The following is a 19,295-nucleotide window of genomic DNA, read 5'->3' on the forward strand; positions in this document are numbered from 1 at the left end:
ACTCTATATGTGAAAATGTAGATTATAATTGCCTAGGATAACCAAAACTACATTAAAGATGACTGATATAATAATATATTAAATTAAAAATTAAAAAATCAATACACAAAAATGTTTACCTCAGAGAAATTATTACCTAATAATTTTAATGCTTTTATTTCTTACAAGTGAATTGCTTTGTTTATAAATCTATGTCTCTGAAAAGACACAGTCTAGGTTTTCTTCTGGTCCTCATCTGATAAAACAACAATTTATCCTTTACATTTCAATTTATTTACTGCAAAAAAGTAATCCTGTTTCTCCCCAAAGAGGAGTTTGCCCTCCTGTATTATGAAATAGGATTTTATTCTTATCTAATCTATACCACTAATTTTCTCTATCATAGTCATATATTCAGCCGTCTGCCATTTTCACTAGCTCAGATCTTTTTTAAATTCTAAAAAGTGAGTGTCTTAAACTGCACATTTATGGGGATGCAAAATTTTCTTCAGTGAAGTGCACTTTGTAAAACATCCTGAGACTTTATGAGTGCTAAGAAGAGCCACACCCACTCCTGGCTTGCAGCAGGCTTGCAAATTTCTGATTAACTTCTCTGGAATAGAAACTGAAATCATGTTCTGAATTACAAAGTTGGGAGAAAAGAAGCACTGGTAAGCATTTCCCAATAATGAAACTATAACAGTGGATGCTAAAGTGCATATTGATGGAAAGTAATCTATGCTATTAAAGTGTTTGAAGGTGTATAACCATAAATATATTCAAGAAATTCTATTAGTATGCTTAGAAACACTGAATCACCATACAATAATAGAATAGTCCACAATTATATCTCTTCTAATTTTATGTGATCATAAATTTTGTGTCTATTAGTGTGTCAAGTGGCATGACAGGAAAGTATTTTTCCACAAAAAATGATGACATAAACTTATTCAACCAGAATAAGTGGGAGTATAAAATATCCATATATTTCTCACTTTGAAGTGTTTTCTGATTTTTTTTTCTCTTATAAGGCACTTATTATTTGAAGCCCATTCTATTTTTGTGTCTTCTGAGCTGTGGCAGAAAAAGTAGTATTTAAAAATAGCCTGTATGTTTTTTAGTTCATGACTGAGTCCCTCATTTATTCAGTGTGGTAATCATACACTCAGGTGGCCAAGAAACAAAGAGAAATAAGACAAATGATTGACCATGCATCAGCAAAAAAGTAGGTTATCTAGTGAATATCAGAAGACACAGAAGCTCACAGACTGCTAGATTTACTACTGTGCTCACCTCAGAGTCAGAAAAAAAAGTTATCATTCTTTTGTTAAACATTGAAGAGATTATATCACACAAACCACGAAAAACTTTTCTTTACTTATATATTTATACCTATCTTCTTTACATTTCTGTTGTGGTACTGTAGGGGAATGGGGAAGAAATGAGAAGCTAGATGGATTATGTAAAAGTGCAAATTTCCAATGATGAATGTCATTATATTGTATACCTTAAATATACCAATAAAATTAAGGAATAAAACCAACCAACCAAACAAAAAATAAGTCTAGGAAAAAAATGATCAAATTCAGTAACTTATACACATTAAGTACTGTGGATAAATCATTTTGATGTAAAACTATCTATCTCTACTCATATATTTTAAATATCTTAGTGAAGTTGAGTTAAACATTAAATAAATGGAAAGCTACCATCAACTTTCACCAAGAGCATCCCACATGTGAACAGCTGATCTAAAGTCATAAAAGATTCACCATCAATCGTTTTTAAAAATTGCTTCCATTACACCCTATTAACTGGGAGAATTCCTAATTAGCTTGAAACCATCAACATAAGACAAAAAAAAAAAAAGTGCTGGGTTGAAAGGAAATTCCTAAACACCCTATACCTTGTATGTAAACACAGTGGCCCACTTCTTCCTAGAATATGGAACTCTAACCAGGACTTATTCAGAATAGAAGGAAATTGCTTCATAATTATATAGGGAGTTTCTTTCCTAGTCACACACAAAAAAGTTGCCTAATTTTGAAATGAAAATGGATTGTAAAAATAACTATGACTAGATTTTGAAAGATGTGGGATAAATTAATTTATTTTTGGTTAAATGACATCCCCATGATTTTCTTCAAATTATAAATTAAATTTTTTTTACCATCAACACAGACATCTAAGTGAAATACATATCTCTTTTTTTCATTTTAAATTTTCCATATAAATCTGATGAGTGATTCACTACATTTCAAGATGCAGAAACTAATTTGATAAATGATTTTTTACAACACAATGCTGTGTTAAAATATTCAGGATATTGCATGTTCTCACCTTTGAAATTTAAAATGTAGAGAAGATTTAACATGTAGAGACAATGTATGGCCACTCCTATTGTAAATTTTGCAAGATAATGGAACAGGAGGAAAATATTCTTAAATTTCCTACCCACTTCTTCTTTTTAAAATTCCCTTCTCTTTTATTTCCCTCCCTGATCTTTTCTCACATTTATATTCTTATATTTAAATCTATATTTTGCCCTGAAAATGATCAGTAAAATCTATATGTACGTATCAATTCTGGAATTAATACTTATGCATATACTTTTAAATATTTACATTTAAAGGTAATCAATTACAAGATTTTAAATGGAAAAACCTAAATATGACAGGATCTTACATATCATCTATTTTGTAACTTTTGACTGGTTATTATATAAGATCTTTGAATGTAAATTCAATAATCAAAGTTAAAACTTAACCATAGATAATATCTTTTTAAACTTTGAGACCCAGTATTTTAATCTGTTAAATACAAATGTGAAATACATTTTCTTAAGGAGAGTTTAGGAGATAATACAGCAATATTTTGATTAGACAGTGTATTTTCACTGGTTTAGCTTTTTTTTGGAACAGAATTATAATGCTTCAGTTGTATAATACCAGAAAATATGGCAATCTCTTGGCAAATAAGAATTGCATTTATTATGGCTATGCAATTTAGTTCAGCAAAAATCACATTATAATGAACTCACTACCTCTAGATTGCTTTGCTGTCTGAGAATTTTACCATAGTACAAAAATTGTCCCTAACCTTTCCAGTTGTGTAAGATTGTCGGATTGTAGAAAGACCTCCAAGTATTTTATCAGAGTGAAACCTTGAACCTTGACACAAACAGCTTTTACCCTGCCTTCTTCCTTTCCTCCCTCCTTCCTTCTCATTTTTTTTCATCTTAAGTATTTTGGTTAGAAATTAAGACATAAACACTCATAATTGCCCAGCCTATGCAGGGTCAGGACAGCCACGATTATTGTGATCTACTTCTACATCTTGTCCCACTGGACACCTGTTGGGGGACTGGGTCCTCATATGGTAACAGTGCCTTCTTTTTTTCTCTACTATCTCTTGAAGGACTTCCTTGTACCAGAGTGAACTATGTTTTACATAAGCAGGTAAAACGTATACTATAATTATTGTATAAATAATTTTTAGTAAACCCATGAGACAGTAACAAAGCCACTTACTGTCAAGTATTATGTACTATACATAATTGTATATGCTATGATTTCATGATTGGAAGCTTGGTGCACACCAGCACCCCCACAGCATGTTAACAGGATGTCACATTAAGACATTACGATAGCTTCCACTTCAATTCCCTTTGGGTGCCATTATAATTTTTCAGCTCTTTAATATATGCCATCCAGTTTGTATTACATCACAACATAAATTTATATCACTGAAGATAAATACAGGTGAACTTTTAACCTAATTTTCATGATGCACCACAAATACCTGATGTTATCACATATATGATGTGGAATAGTATAGGAGCATTGAATTCAACTCTGAGATTGATTTTTCACTTTTTATAATTGTGAGTAAAACAAATCAGGAAAAGTTCTTATACTATGCGATACATATTTTAGTTTAAATATTTTATGATTGAACAAAAACATACTGATTTATGTTCCCTTATTTTTGTGAAATATGTCAAACAGAAATAGTTTGGGTCTTAATAAAGAAGGAAGAAGAACAAGCTCTTAGGGTTATTAACATGTTTTTTGAAAGTTTTATTTTCATATTCTCTCATCACTAATCAACTTTCTAGCCTGACTGCTGAAATCTACCTGTTGTGCATCTGTATTGCACACACGTGTGCACACCCATGAGCACATGACCATGAGTATGACCTGCCCCACTACCTCTTATCACATTTGAAAAGCAGCTTTCTGTCACCCTAAGGAAGGAGGATTTCCAGGATTAAGTCGTTCTCAAAAGAAACAGAACCTTTTCCTAACCTCATTTGAGATCCTTGTTTGATATAGTTCTTTTAAAAAATACATATCATAATAGGTGAAAATAATGTACCCTAACACACACACCTCTGAGAACAGCAGGGAGTGATATGTCAGTTCAGAGTCCTCGAGGTATACATAACTGTAAATAAAGGTGCAATAATCAGGTGTGCAGGGCAATTCTAACTGCATGGGAGCCATTTTAACTCAAAGAAACAAAAAATCAACAGGAACTGGAACATCTGTTTGATTAAACAATAGCATGTTTCAAAAGCTACTTTCTCTGCTAACAATTTTTGTTTTGATTTTCCTTTTTTTAAAAAATAAAATAATACTGCCAGAATTATTTGCATTCTTCCTTAACTCACCTGTTTAAATTCACTGATGACTTTATGACATGAATAATTCAGTCCACATAAATAATGATTTAGCCAAGGAGAAGAGAAAGCGGAGGGGAGAGGGAACATAAAGACAAAGGCATGAAAGAAGATGAAAAGGAAATGAGCAAAGTTAAACAAATTGTAAGTAAAATAATTTTAAACTACCAAAACATTGTAAATTTACAAATTGAAATTTACATGTTTCCAAATCATTGACCAAATTACCTAAAAAGTATTTGATTTCCTTTTTGTAAAATATCAATTCAAAATTACTACAGGAAAGGTAACTTTACCCTTGCTTGTATCTTATACTATTGCTATCACACAAGGTCATAGATCACTTTAGGTAGAAGAAAAACTAGTGATATTCACTTTGTTAATGGTCATCGAGAAAAATCATAAAAAAATGAATAACTACCTCTACATTGGCATTTAAATGTAATAAGCTAAACAACAAAACCCCAATTAATTTCATTCAGGCCTTAAAAATATTTGACATGAGTGTCTTAAAACTATTCAATATAGAAGTTCCTATAAAAGCAGCAGTTCGTATTTACAAAAGCAAAACTGATATAAAGAACAGTGAATGCTAAGATACCCTGTTAAGTGAGTAAAGATGTTTTCATTATTTAACAGTTGATACTGCCTAAAGCAATATTGTGCAATTTTAATAGCACCAAAAAGAAATACAAAATCATACGGTATTAAACAGACAATATCTAACAGCTCCAATTCAATGTAGTAAATGTATCACTTTCTGTGCACAAGAATAATTCTGGGATTTATCTGTGTCAAATATATTTGAAAATTAAAACAAAATGACTCCAGGGACAGGGATTTAGCACAGTGGTGACACACCTGTCTGGCTTGCAAGCCCAAGGTCCTGAGTTGGATCCCTGGTACCAGAAAAAAAGATAAATAAAAATAAATAAATAAATAAACAAAACGACTCAAAGTAATAACATGCTCCTAAAACACAATTCAGAGCACTAATCTCCTAAGACACAAATGATAGGGAAAAGATTACATCTGATCTTCATCTTTCATTAGACTGGTGGGATTCAATATTGATTTCAAAACTACTGTCCAGACAGCAGTTTGATCAAGTCAAACATTACTAAAAAACTCCCCCACTACCCCTGCTGTGTCACACTGAAGACTGGAAATAATGAAAACATCTCACATCCATTTGCTCTCAGATAATTTCACAGCACCCCGAGAATCTCAATGATGGCATAATAAAAACTCACTGTGTTAATCCAAGAAAAATTCTCTGGAGATTGTTTTATTTAAATATGAGTAACCACATGGGCAACATAAATATTAAGTGGAATACTTATTTGGGAAAGTGCAACTGAGGAGAAGGAATAAAAATCTCACTGTCAGACGCTACAAATAGCTTGAATTTTACACTACCTTTTGTCATTTTTGGAATAACTATTTGTCAAGGTTTAGAAAATTACTGAATTTCATATATAAATGAGGTCAAAGGAGGAAATATATAAAAATAATTAATGAGCATAAATTAATCGTAGAACCATAATAAGTAGCATGAGGAGTCAAGACAAGGATAGGTTCATGACAGATGGAAGAATGCTTAGGACTCACGAACAGCCAGAAGGCAGGGTCTGCATTGTCACTGCTGATGAATAACCTCCAGTAACATGAGAAGTGTAATAGGATCGTTAAATTATGCAATACTAGCCTTTAAATTTTGACTGCATATCATTGTTCTAGCAGTAATTTAATAACTTTTATCAAGCTCAAGTTCTCTAAAAGTGCAACAAAGAAACCATGACTAATTTAATAATGACAACAGTATTTCCAGAAACCAGCAGACTGTCTACACCACTCTTTCTAATTTTTTCTTTGAAACTATGTCTGAATCTTTCAAGCTGCTGTTATAAATTCCTGAGGAGGCTGCCTCAGTGTCAAATCATGGCCTTATGAAAGAAAAAAATATCTCTGCTGTAGTCTGTACTGATGTAGATGCATAAACACCCAGCCTGAATCTGACCCAACATCTCAACTCTAGGCTCCCAGTCATTGCATGGCAGTCTAGGTTTTCATTAGTCTCCACCTCTGTCCGCACACTTACTGTGAGCCTCCGTAAGGTGATATTCAAATATCCACTAAAGCCTCTGATTTTGAAGCATTGAATTCTAATCTAAAACTCTCCAACCAAACAACCTCAAGCACTAATAGGTTCATTGCCATATTCTACCAAAGAGCAAGGAGCATTTCTAATCATGTACAAACTACTGCACAAAATAGAAGAGTAGGAAGTGCACCGCAGAAAAGCCATTTTTAGTGACAAATAAATAAGAATACAGATAAATGTCCCTCTGGAAGATAGATGAAAAAACCCTCAAAAAATAGCAGCAAATATAATCCTGTAATGTATAACAAGTATAATATATAACAACCAAATGTGATTTATTCTATTAATGAAAGGTTGATTCAACACTGAATGCTAATGAGATTTGCCATAGGAAAAGCTATAGAAAAAAATGCAACTCATCATCTGAAAAAGATTCAGAAAAAGAATCTGAAAGTAATCAACATCTTTTCCTTTAAAAAAAGATACAGGAAACTAATTTTAACCCGACGAATATCTTCTGTGGAAAAAAATACAGTTAACATTATACTAAAGGTGAAAGACTGAACTTTTTTCCTAAGATTGCAAATAAGGCCAAGATGTCCTCTCTTCCCACTCTTCTTCCATATTATATGTGAGATTCTAGTAATTTCAGTATGAAAAGATATGAATGGCTTTCAGATAAGAAAGGAAAATGTAGAATTTTCTGTATTCAAAAACCGCCAAGTTATATAGATAAAATTCTCAAAAACTAATGTGGGTTTTTCATTATCATACTACACTAGATAAAATTTCTGTACTAGCAGCAACTACCGGAATTAAAAAAACAAAAAATTCCCTTGAGAATAAAACAAAAAACCACAATAAAACAAAAAGAGATAAATCTAACCAAATATGCTCAGAAACTGACTGATAAAATGCACTAAACACTTATAAAAGAAATAAAAAAACAAATAAGTAAAGGTATATATAGTCCTATTTTATTTATTTTTAAAAATTTATTATTATTATTATTATTATTATTATTATTATTATTATTACTATTATTATTGGGGCGGTGATACAGAGTCTCACTATGTAATTGAGACTGACCTGGAACTCACTATGTAGCCCATGCTGGTTTTGAACTCATAGTGATCCTCCTGCCTTAGCCTCCCCAGTGCTTGGATTATAGGCATGCACCACCAAGCCCAGCCTATATAGTCTTATTTAAAAAAGACTCAATAGTAGTAGTAAGACATGTTTCCTTATGAAATTAATACATTTTGTTCTAGAAATTTGTAAGCTGATTCTAAAATATATGAAAAGACAAAATAATGACATGAAACAATTTTTTAAAAGAACAAATGTTGAAAGATTTGAGATACTAGAATCTAAGGTTCATCATACAGTAGATATTGGCCAAAGGATGGATACAGAGTAACCAAACACATTATAATCCAGAAACTTGAGTATATAAAAATATATAATTGGTAGTCAATGAAGTCTATAGGCAATGCATTAGAGACGTGTTGCAGGAACTATTGGCTATCCATATGTAAATTTCCAAGACAAAACAAGACGTACCTATACTTTACACCTCTGTACCATATATGTGTACAAAAAGGTGCAAATATACATCTTCAGGCCATATAAATAGAAAATTAGACAAGCAAATGTAAAAGCGAAATGTAAAATTTCTAAAAGTGAATATAAGAAAAATGTTTTGAGCAAAGACTTCTTAGACATGACACCAAACGAGATCATTAAAGACAAAAATCGGTAAGTTGTGATAAAATTTAAAACTTCTGTTCTTTGAAAGAAACTGCTAAGATGAAAAGAGAAATAACAGATTTAAAAAAATATTGAAAAATCTCATGTTTGAGAATTTGTATACCTCCCCCCAAAAAGTGAAACTAGAAGGAAAAATGGAAAAAAGTTTTTGTACGTAAAGCATGGAGGGGGCTAAGGGGAGGGAGAACGGGGAAAAGGAAGCAGGATAAAACAAAAACAAAAAGACAGTATACAGAGAAGTCTTCAAATTCAGTAATAAGAAAAATAAACAATAAAAACTGGCAAAATATTCGAGTAGAAATGATACCAAAGGAAATATATGAATGCTCAATACCCAGACAAAAGTACGGCCATCGATATAATCACTGGGTATGGATAAACATAAGTTAACATCATAGTGATGCAGCAGAATGTTCCTATTAGAATGGCTAAAATAAAAGAATACGCATTGGCAATAATAAGTGCTGATGAGGTAACCAACAGCTTCATACATTGCTGGGGATTCAAAATGGAAAAATGTGTAGCAGTTTCTGTAATGCTGATCACACACTCAACATATAAATCAGCATCCCTGGTTTTAAGCATTTATATAGTAAGTAAAAACTTATGCTCACTGTAAAACATGTATATCTGTTCAATTCTTATTCATAGTCTCAAAACCTGTAAGCAACACACACACACTTCAGCAGGGGAATAGCTAAACGAATCGACACATTCACTTAAAGAAATATCCTTGGGTAATTAAAAAAAGAAGTGACCTACTATAAATGTAAATCCATGGACAAATTTCAAATGCATCATGTTAAATATAAGAAGCCAGATTCAAAGGGTTATTTACAAATAGTTGTATTTCTTAATTATCCCCTTGGGATACCTATGGCATGTGAGTGTGGAATTTAGGTGGGCAAATCCCATGGAAATCTGGGCTGGACGTCAACATTTGAATAAAGGTGTAACAGCAGACATTTAAGAACCGAAAGCTAATTATATAAATTTAACTCTTTGAGAAAACCGAGGAGGTAAGATGGTTTAAATTATGCCCCGGACAATGCCAATGAGTAGAGGAAGGCGAGACAGCACTCAGTAAACGTCTGTGCAGAAGAGGATTGGACAGGACATTTTCTCTGTAATTCCAGGCAGTGGAATACTTTATTCATTCTTGTGCCTAATTGTAGAATTACTTTTAAGTATAAGTTACTACCTAGAAATTTCTTTTAAAAGAAATCTTAAGTGAGTTTAATTATGCAAGACAGCCAAAACTTTAAAATGTGCCCCGTTTCCTTAAAATCAGAAGACAGAATAGCTCATTTAGACTTTAAACTGTAACCATGCTCTCTGGAACTCTCTCCATGAGATCGTTTTGAAATAAAATGATATGGGTGAGTAGAATCATTCCCTGAATGCGAGATTAGGAAAATTTGCATATACTTGCGCGCACGCACACACACACACACACACACACACACACACACACACACACACACACACACACACACACACACACACACACACACACACACACACACACACACACACACACACACACACACACACACAGAGTTAACTATGTGAAGTTAATTGGCTTGATTACAGTAATCACTTCACAGTATATACTCTAATCATCACCTTGTACCTCTTGAATACATACAATTCTAATTTTTCAATTATACATTAATAAACTTGGAATAAAATAAAATCATTAGAGAGGAAAAAACAAGAGCCACAAAAGATTTTTCCTGTTTGATATCTATTTCTTTGATTTATAGATATGTTCACCCACATATAGACTTAGCAAAATACTCATATTCAGCTGGTAGTGTTTATAAAATTAAGTATACTAATTTCACAGATATATACCTATGAATATGAAGAAATGGAACATTATTAATGCGTTGCTACTTGTACTTTAGATGTTATCCTTTGCTGCCTTATGTAGTGCCATGGCTTTCAAAGTTTACAATGCATTATAATCATCTAGAGTGTTTTTTCAAAAATATACTCAGTCATTCCACTCCCAAAGCTTCTTTATCTCTACTTATTGATTAGTTAAAAAGAGTATTAAGCATGTCAAATATATAAATTTATATTAGGGATTAAATAGACCATGGCTTTTAATTTTTTATTTTTATTTTTTAAGGTGCTATTCAAAGATGAGATATTAAAAATCTATGCTTTGGTTCTTATATAAAGGGATATGAACTCCATTTCAGAACTTGAGAAATATCTAAACTATGATCTTTTGTGATAGTAGCATAATGAAATCATGGTTCTTTTGTAGCTACAATAGTTGATATTTATCAGTTCCTTACACTGACAGTTTATGTTCTCATTTAGGACTTGTAGTGCCTCCATGAGGGCTGTACAATTACTCTTCTCAGTTAAAAAAGGAGAAAGCATAGGTAAGGAAAGACATGTTTGGGTTTGAAAGCTGAAAAATTTAAAAAATGAAAGCAAATTTTTTGAGTATTTAATACTGCCTTTAAAAATCCAACTCTATAAACTCACAAAACAATTCAGTGATGGGTTTGTTAGAATTAGAACTTGAAGATGCAGAATGTGTGACTTCTGCAGGAAAAATATTGCTCTTAAATGTTTAAATTAGCAAAATGTTTAACACTGCTTTCCATTGTGTATGATATCCATAAATTTGAAATCAATGATTATGTGATGCTTTGCTCTCATATAAATATTTTTATTTTTATAGGTATTATTCATATGTGTTCAACAAAAGCAATATATTGTCTTTCCACATGCTGTACTTCATTCCAACTCAGATAATAATTAGAATTATAAATACATATTACTCATCTCATCAGTTTTCTATCTATTACTGGCATAAAATTAGCTCTGTTAAAAGTCAGCTTTGGAGATGAACATTTTCTATCAAATGCAGCCATAATGAAACTACCAGAGCTCTCAATCTGCAGATGGATACATTTAATATTCTTTTGATTGTCTGCACTTTGATTGCCACTTATTCTGTAGTAATGTCTAGCCCCTCAAAAAATAATAGTTTATATATTTATATAGCATGTCAAGAAATATTTCTGGGCAACCAATTCTAAATAAATTCAGTGTCAGTAGATACAATTAACAACCTCCAAGGCCATAATCTTAAGCCAAACAATAACCTGCTAAATCACTATTGCAATTTAGAAAGCCCTCAGTCATGGCTAGGATTAATATTTAGCATAGGTTTTTATTTCTTCTTTAGGAAGTACCCTGATAACAAGCTACATTTATGCTAATTTCCATCAAGGAATTACATTATGTGGGGTCCTTGGGTCCTTCCTGGGTCTGTTGTCGCGCAGGCCGGGAGCTCCCGCGCAGGCCGGGAGCTCACGCGCACGCCGCCGGGTGATCGCAGACAGGCAGGTAGGCAGGCAGCTGAAAAAAACCCCCTCTGGGGTCCTTGGGTCCTTCCTGGGTCTGTTGTCGCGCAGGCCGGGAGCTCCCGCGCAGCATTTAATATTCTTTTGATTGTCTGCACTTTGATTGCCACTTATTCTGTAGTAATGTCTAGCCCCTCAAAAAATAATAGTTTATATATTTATATAGCATGTCAAGAAATATTTCTGGGCAACCAATTCTAAATAAATTCAGTGTCAGTAGATACAATTAACAACCTCCAAGGCCATAATCTTAAGCCAAACAATAACCTGCTAAATCACTATTGCAATTTAGAAAGCCCTCAGTCATGGCTAGGATTAATATTTAGCATAGGTTTTTATTTCTTCTTTAGGAAGTACCCTGATAACAAGCTACATTTATGCTAATTTCCATCAAGGAATTACATTATGTCAAGGTATGCAACACAATAATTTAATCAATAAAATAACATTATGAAATCTTAAATTTAGCTGTAGATAGCTTTACTAAAATTTTGCAAAACAATTCCTAGAGCTTTTGTCCCAAAAGCACACAACTGCACATTGAAAACATTTTATTATGTAAGCAAATGGTGAACCATATTATGCCTCAGTAGTTAGCTTCTCTTCTGTTGTGAGGGACATTTGAGCCAATCAGGACAACAAGGTGCAAAAATAATGTGTTTCCTCCAGAAATCAGCCAGTAATAAAATGTAGTAATTTCTCTAGGTAGGCTTCATAGGGGTTCTGCATTAGTAACAGTATTCAGTTAATCTAACAAATTCCAACATTATTGTGTTTATTATAACTATTACTATTAACATTTACTGAAGGTTTAATATATTTCATGCTTTTTGTAGTAATAATTAATTTTAATCAACTACATGAAAATAGAGATCAACTGAGGAAACTGGTAGTAACAAGTGACATTTTATTTGTTTTTATTTGTGTGTGTGTTTTTATTTCTGGTACTGGGGATCAAACTCAGGACCTTGCACTTGCATGGCAGGCACAGTACCAATAAGTTAAATCCCCAGCCCAACAACTGACATTTTAAATATTACAAAACTAGTTGAAAGATGCTAGAAACTGTTAAAAAAATTTCATTTTGGTTTTCTCATGCTTGAATAACTGGTCTGAATGAGTCAACAACAAAGAAGTAAAAGCACTGAATAGATTATGTGTATTCTCCTCTGACAAGTAAATACCCAACAATTTGGAATAACTTCTATTTGAGTTAAAAATATATAACCCATGTGTCATAATTTTATGTGGTAATAGGATTTTTTAAATAGAGAAATATGTAAATAATTTAACCTCTTGCTCAATGATTTTCAAAGACTAATTTAAAATTTACAATCACTATTGCATCAGTATATGAATTCTCCCAATAATCTTTCAAACTGCGGTGTTATGCATATATGCTTTTTTCTTCGGGTATATGTTCTAGAATGTGGTGTGGGAAGAGAAAATTTTTGTAAAACTTGTTAAAGACATTGGATGAAATAACTAACCCATATTCTTATTTTATTTTGTTGAGTATAGAAACTATGAGTAATTTTGAAAGTTGCCTCAAGGTCACAAATTTTAAAAAGAAATTTACTTAAAATATTAAATGTAAACTTCCAAAACACCAAAATTTATGAACACATAGTGCTATTATGTAAACATATGATAAGACTATTTCTACTAAAGTAGGTACTAAGAGGCCTGGGGATTTAGTTCAGTGGTTCTGCTGCCTGCCTTGCAAGTGCAAGGTCCTGAGTTCAAACCCTGGTTCCAAATAAATAAATAAGTAAATAAATTACTAAGAAATGTTAAGAGTGATGTTTTATTATTTGTTTAAAGCATCAATACAAAATAGAAAATATTTGTTTCAATGATGGGAACCATGTTTATTTTTATTTTAGTATGATTTATTGTGGTTTTTCCCAAATTGTTCCTGCTGTAAATATATATTTAATTTATAGTAAGAAAAAAACCTTGAATGCTGAAAAATATTTTCATTGGGATCACCATACGAGAAATCACCTAGTGAACTCTGACAGCAGCTTTCACTGTTTTTGCAGTAACTTTAATTTTTCAAATGAAATCTTTGTTGGGACCAAAATGAATGGATGTGATGAGCAGACCCCTGAGGCACAGGAAGCAGCTATGGCTTGAGAAGAGCACTCTGCTGCTTGTACACTGCTGGAGCATCCTGTATTGAGACAGAGATAAATGAGCCTGCTTTGCCCACAAGCCGCCTTCCACACCTGCGTTTGCTACGTCAAGCTACGGTCTCATTGCTACTGTCTCATGTCTCCAAATAGGAAGGCATCACACTGTAAGTTAAGAAAAAAGTAGCTTTATTTCATATGATACATCTGTCTTCCCCCAAATAAAATGCATTTAAGGCAAGCCTCAGACGAAACCATCACTCTGCGGAGTAGAGCAAACGGAAGTCTTGGCTTTCTACTTCAATCTCTGCTCCACCACCACCAGGGCAAGCAACCAGATAGTTTTCCAAAGCTCTTTCCATAAAACATGAGTTACTTTTAAAATTCATACCAGAAATAAGCCCGTGCACATATTTCCCATATGCACATTTATCCTGCTTGGAAATTAGTGAATACAACTTGTGAAAGTTGAAAAGCAAATCTAATATAAGGCTTTAAATAATTGAAAGTAGTTTGTTATTTTAGAACTTTACATTCATGTTAGCATATTATCTTATGCAAAAAATGAGATAATTTTAAAAGGAGCCAACTCTCTTTGTTGTTATTGTTGTTTTTCATTGTTTTGCTTGTTTTAATGGCACAAGATGGAAATAGATCAGGAACTTTGGAAATTGTCTATTAACACAGAGGGTCTTTGAATTATGATGATTAAATTTAGGATTTTTCATGCTTATAGTGGTGCAACAATCACAAGCATTCAGTAGAAACTATACTTCAAATTTTGCATTTTCATTTTTTCCAGGGATTGCAATATACAACAGGATATTCTCTTCCTGCTAGCGCTCAGCCCCTGATCATGAGGGTACTGTGCCACTATGATGTTCTGTGGGCTAGGTTATTAAATACATTTTCAATTTCTGATGAATTTATTGGAACATTACTTCATAGCAACATAAGAAGCATAATTGATCATAGTTGTAATGTTTGATCTCAATTTTTAAAAAATGATGCTTGTTAGATAATGTAAAAGTACTTTTTAGCTTATCTGTATGTTAATGGACATATATTAATGAGACAAATTTCCCGAAAATGGGTACAACAAAGAGAACTCATAATAGCTACTTAACTCAAAACATTTTTTTCGTGATTAGCATTTTCAAGTTTCCTTAGTTCAGTGTTAAGGCTTTTTCTTTCTTTCTGAATTGACTTTTCTATCACATATTTATTAACTCAATTTTAATGAAAACGTTGTCATTGTGCGGTACGACATTAGCAGATAAAGAGAGTATAGGATTTAAAACTCCTGAAGGTAGAATAACTACGACTGCCTTCTAATGAATCCTGGCGAGATTGGCTGTTTTATCACTTGAAAGAAGTCAAAACTGATGCAACTAGAGCGATCGACGATTGGAGCAAGAAATCTTTTTCTCTTTTTATTTTTAGAAATGCTTATCCTTAAAGTAGAAGATATATAATCACATAAGGCAATTCTTTTTTAAAAATCTGATTCTCAAGCAATCTGAGAAGCTAATTTTGGCCTAATTAGCATGTTCTCTGAATATTTAAATCTATGACACAGTAGCCTATAATATTGCATCGAATAAGCCAACCTTTGCTTAGAAACTGTATTCATGTAGAGATAAGCTTTCTAGAATATTTTTCAAAAAAATAATTATACCTTCAAAATTGTTGCTTCCAAAGTTTTGTAGGGAACATATAGGCATAAAAATCACACTGTATATACCTGAGCTAGACTGAACACACATAATCAAAAATATAAAATTCATGGAAATCTGAAAAGGATTTGCTTCTTTTATTTATAGAAATGGAATGGCAACATTTACAAACATGAGTTTTATTATGCAATGAATAAGAGACGAAATGAAATCCTCAATAGAATAAAATGGTGATGGCAATAGAAGAGGAAAGCCAGGTAAATTTTCTGGGGTCATGAAAAGAAAATAAATGGTTAATCAAAGCATTGCTAAGTGGGTCATTATTTTTTAAAAGGTACTGGCCTTACTTTTTAATCTCCAAGAAAAAATTTTTGCTCTGTTTGTTGATAATTTCTTGAAAACTTTGTAGCTATCATATGTCTATTATCATTCTTGCTTTTTTATTTCTGGTTTTGTTATTAGTACTTGTTTGCGCTACATGATATTAGAATTATAAAGACATTTTATTCCTTAAAATGAATGACTTTTGTGTACAAGGCAGTGGGGTAATACCCATAAACATCTTCCACATCCTAATGTATTTGTTTTTTGCCCTCTTTACTTGCCCAATCTCTACATCTACCTCTCACTCAGAAATTAAGAAAAAGCTTTGCAATCATACAAGAGAGAATAACTTCATTTTAAGCTATTAAAGGTGCATGACTGACTACTTTCCTTTCTAAATGCTAATTTTAAAAAGTTTCTTTGGGCATGTATTCATTTCAGTAAATGTTAAGCTCTTTTAAGGTCTTCAGACTTCAACATGTTACTTAAACATTTAATCTCCTAAATAAATTTCAGTCTGAGGTTAAAGGAAAGAAGACTGCAGAATAGTTATTGGTAGACTATTTTCCAGATGGCAATGATGTATGTTAGGTGAGAAAGCATTAGGACAGTTTTAGGATCTGCAATGGTTGAAGTAGTGGTAAATGAGCAGGAAATGCAAGCATGAGAAGGAAGGAAAACATCCAAAAGCTCCATCTCACATAGCAAGGTACTAGATACCAAAGGGACTGAATAAAAAAAAAAATAAGTGTCATCTTCCCTTTCATTCATAAGAGAAACAGCAACAATAAATTCAGAAGATTAAGAGCACAATCTTCTTTACCTCCAAATTTTTCCCTGCCCTCTTCTGGCTCTGAAGAAATATTTAGTGTTTTTGCCAAAGATCAAGTCTCTGGATCTTGTTCCATTTGTTTTACACTTTGTCATGATTTTTCTGTTGACTGTTTTCAGTTTGTCTGAAAAAACAAAGCAGGTATCTCACTCTTTTACAAACATCATCCCCTGAAGTTTTCCCTGGAAATTTTCAATCTGTCTTGTTTCTATTACTCAATTTCTTAAAAGACCAGTACACCCCAATTTCCATTTTCTCAGTTGTGACTCTATCATTGACCCTTCTTAATCCTCCATTGTAATTATTCTCTTCTCTGAGGTGTTGCAGTGACTTTGTTCCTAAACTCCATGGTCCTCATATTCCTCACACTCTCCTCCAAAGTGGCACTGTATCCAAACAGCCATACCCTCTGAGAAACTGTTAGAGGCCATTAATGAGTAAAAATTTGATTTAGTATTTTATAAGAGAGAATTATAGTGTTATGACAAATTAACTAAAGTTTATGCTTAACCCTCAACAGCTGAGAATAAGCAAGTTAAATATAAACAAAAGAATGTAGTGACCACATTTCCATCTGTATCAATTGTTATTTTGTTTATATGGTGCATGCCTAAACATCAACTCCTAAGCTTCATATACAAATATCTACTCATTATACCAATAATAAAATCCAAAGAATATACTATGAATTTATCTTCTCTTATTCATCAGTTGAAAGCAGGATTGGTAAACTGTAGCGAAATGATAATGGGTTGGGAGACTTAATATAATAATGAATTGTGAAAGTTATAAATTAAGCTTATAGAGATTTCTATGAGCTGTTCATAAAACAGTATCTTGTCATCAGTCATGGTGAATTGGTATTCTGGCTTGCTGCACCACTCCTCCCAAAGCCCAGATTCGTAACATTTGCCTATTTCAATATTATAAATATTTCTATTCTATGGCTGATTTCAGACTATTAATATGAACATTGAAACTATGCAACAGCATGGAAATACTGCTTGCCTTCCTTTGCCTGGCCATTGTGTTGACTAAAGGATAGCTGATGGACCTTTGATATTTGGGCTACTTTATTAGATGGAATCGGACCCTATATCCTTTATATGAGCAAAATGAACTTTCTATATTTCTATTAACTCATTTTTTAGGCCCTGGAACGTTTCCTGGAAAAAGTTTTGAAAATTAAAATTTATAAGTATGCTTATATTTAAGATAGTGTGGGTAGGGTACTAAACGGCAGCCAAATCACAAAAGACACTAATTAAAATCCTTCAGACACAATCTGACAGAATGCACTTGTGTCTCTGAGTTTAGTGGTGATTCTTTATTGAGTCTCTTTCAGCACATGTGTTGGAAAATTGTAAGTGTATAAAACTTCAAAGCTGTAACACGTTGGGCTCCACGGCCCTTCCAATAAGACCTGAGTTAACCAGAGACTCAGGCTAGTCTCTTTATTAATTCTAGTCTAGGTCAATGAGCAGCAATTGCAGTTGGGGTGATTCAGGCAGCAGGGACATGGGTGTTAAGGGTAGTAACACAAGAACAATCTAAATTAGTCACAAAAACTACAGAGCTTGCAATAGTGAGCTTGCTTTTATGAGCTGGAGACTAAAGTGGGGAGTAAGAACAATTGGGGACAAACAATGGCCCCAGTAGAGGCAGCAAAACTTTTTGTCAGGTGCTGAAATTCATATACTGGAGCCTTACCCCCAGTGCAAGGGTTTCAGGAGGTGGGGCCTTTAGTAAGCATTTAAAGCTAGATAAGGACACAATGTGCACCCTACCCTCTTAATGGTTGTCACCTACAAGCCAAAGGAAGTGCCCACAAAATGAAATCTACTTTACAACCACCTTGGTCATGATTGTGAGACATAAAAGTAAGTTGTGTAAGACAACCAGTCTATGGTGATTTTTTAGAGTAAGCTATTATAGTGTAGATCCCATACGTCCCCTAAAAGTTTCACAAGTTCAGAAATGGGGTTTTAAGGAAGTAATAGAATTGATGCTCTATTAATGCTAATTCATCCATTAATTCATAGTTAAATGTGCTCTTAGGAGATGGGGACTGGTTGCAAGAAGTAGATTACAAAGGGTTTGGAAGGGCATATCCTGGTCCCAGATCTCCCTCCGCACCCCTCCTGGTTTCTTTCTTTGCTTCTTGGCTGCTAGGAGGTGAGCAGCTTTCATTTGCCATGCCATTTTTGTCTTGGAGTCTGCTGACCACGTACTGACAACTCTTCAACCATGAGCCAAAATGAGCCTTATTTCCTTTAAATTTTACATGTAAGGTATTTGGTCCCAGGGACATGAATCTAATAGATAACCCCAAACAGCCTGATACATAGGGGCTCTATATGATACTGGGCTCTTTTAAACCTCTGGAAGACACAACCTGTGCC

The 19,295-nt window shown here is 33.1% G+C and overlaps 1 protein-coding gene and 1 long non-coding RNA gene across 2 annotated transcripts in view; one reads left to right on the forward strand and one right to left on the reverse strand.

Annotated features, from left to right (window-relative positions):
- Dok6 (docking protein 6) overlaps nucleotides 1-19,295 on the reverse strand; it is a 419,379-nt gene that overhangs the window by 324,476 nt on the left and 75,608 nt on the right. The window lies entirely within an intron of this gene.
- LOC104850412 overlaps nucleotides 11,870-19,295 on the forward strand; it is a 10,954-nt gene continuing 3,528 nt past the window's right edge. Inside the window, exons 1-3 of the long non-coding RNA XR_776972.1 lie at nucleotides 11,870-11,909; nucleotides 13,972-14,228; nucleotides 15,885-15,994. This is a non-coding gene — a long non-coding RNA (uncharacterized LOC104850412). The remainder of the gene's footprint in view (nucleotides 11,910-13,971; nucleotides 14,229-15,884; nucleotides 15,995-19,295) is intronic.

The sequence above is a fragment of the Fukomys damarensis genome, unplaced genomic scaffold (assembly GCF_012274545.1).
Source record: "Fukomys damarensis isolate Sample0158 unplaced genomic scaffold, DMR_v1.0_HiC HiC_scaffold_30, whole genome shotgun sequence".
NCBI lineage: Eukaryota > Metazoa > Chordata > Mammalia > Rodentia > Bathyergidae > Fukomys > Fukomys damarensis.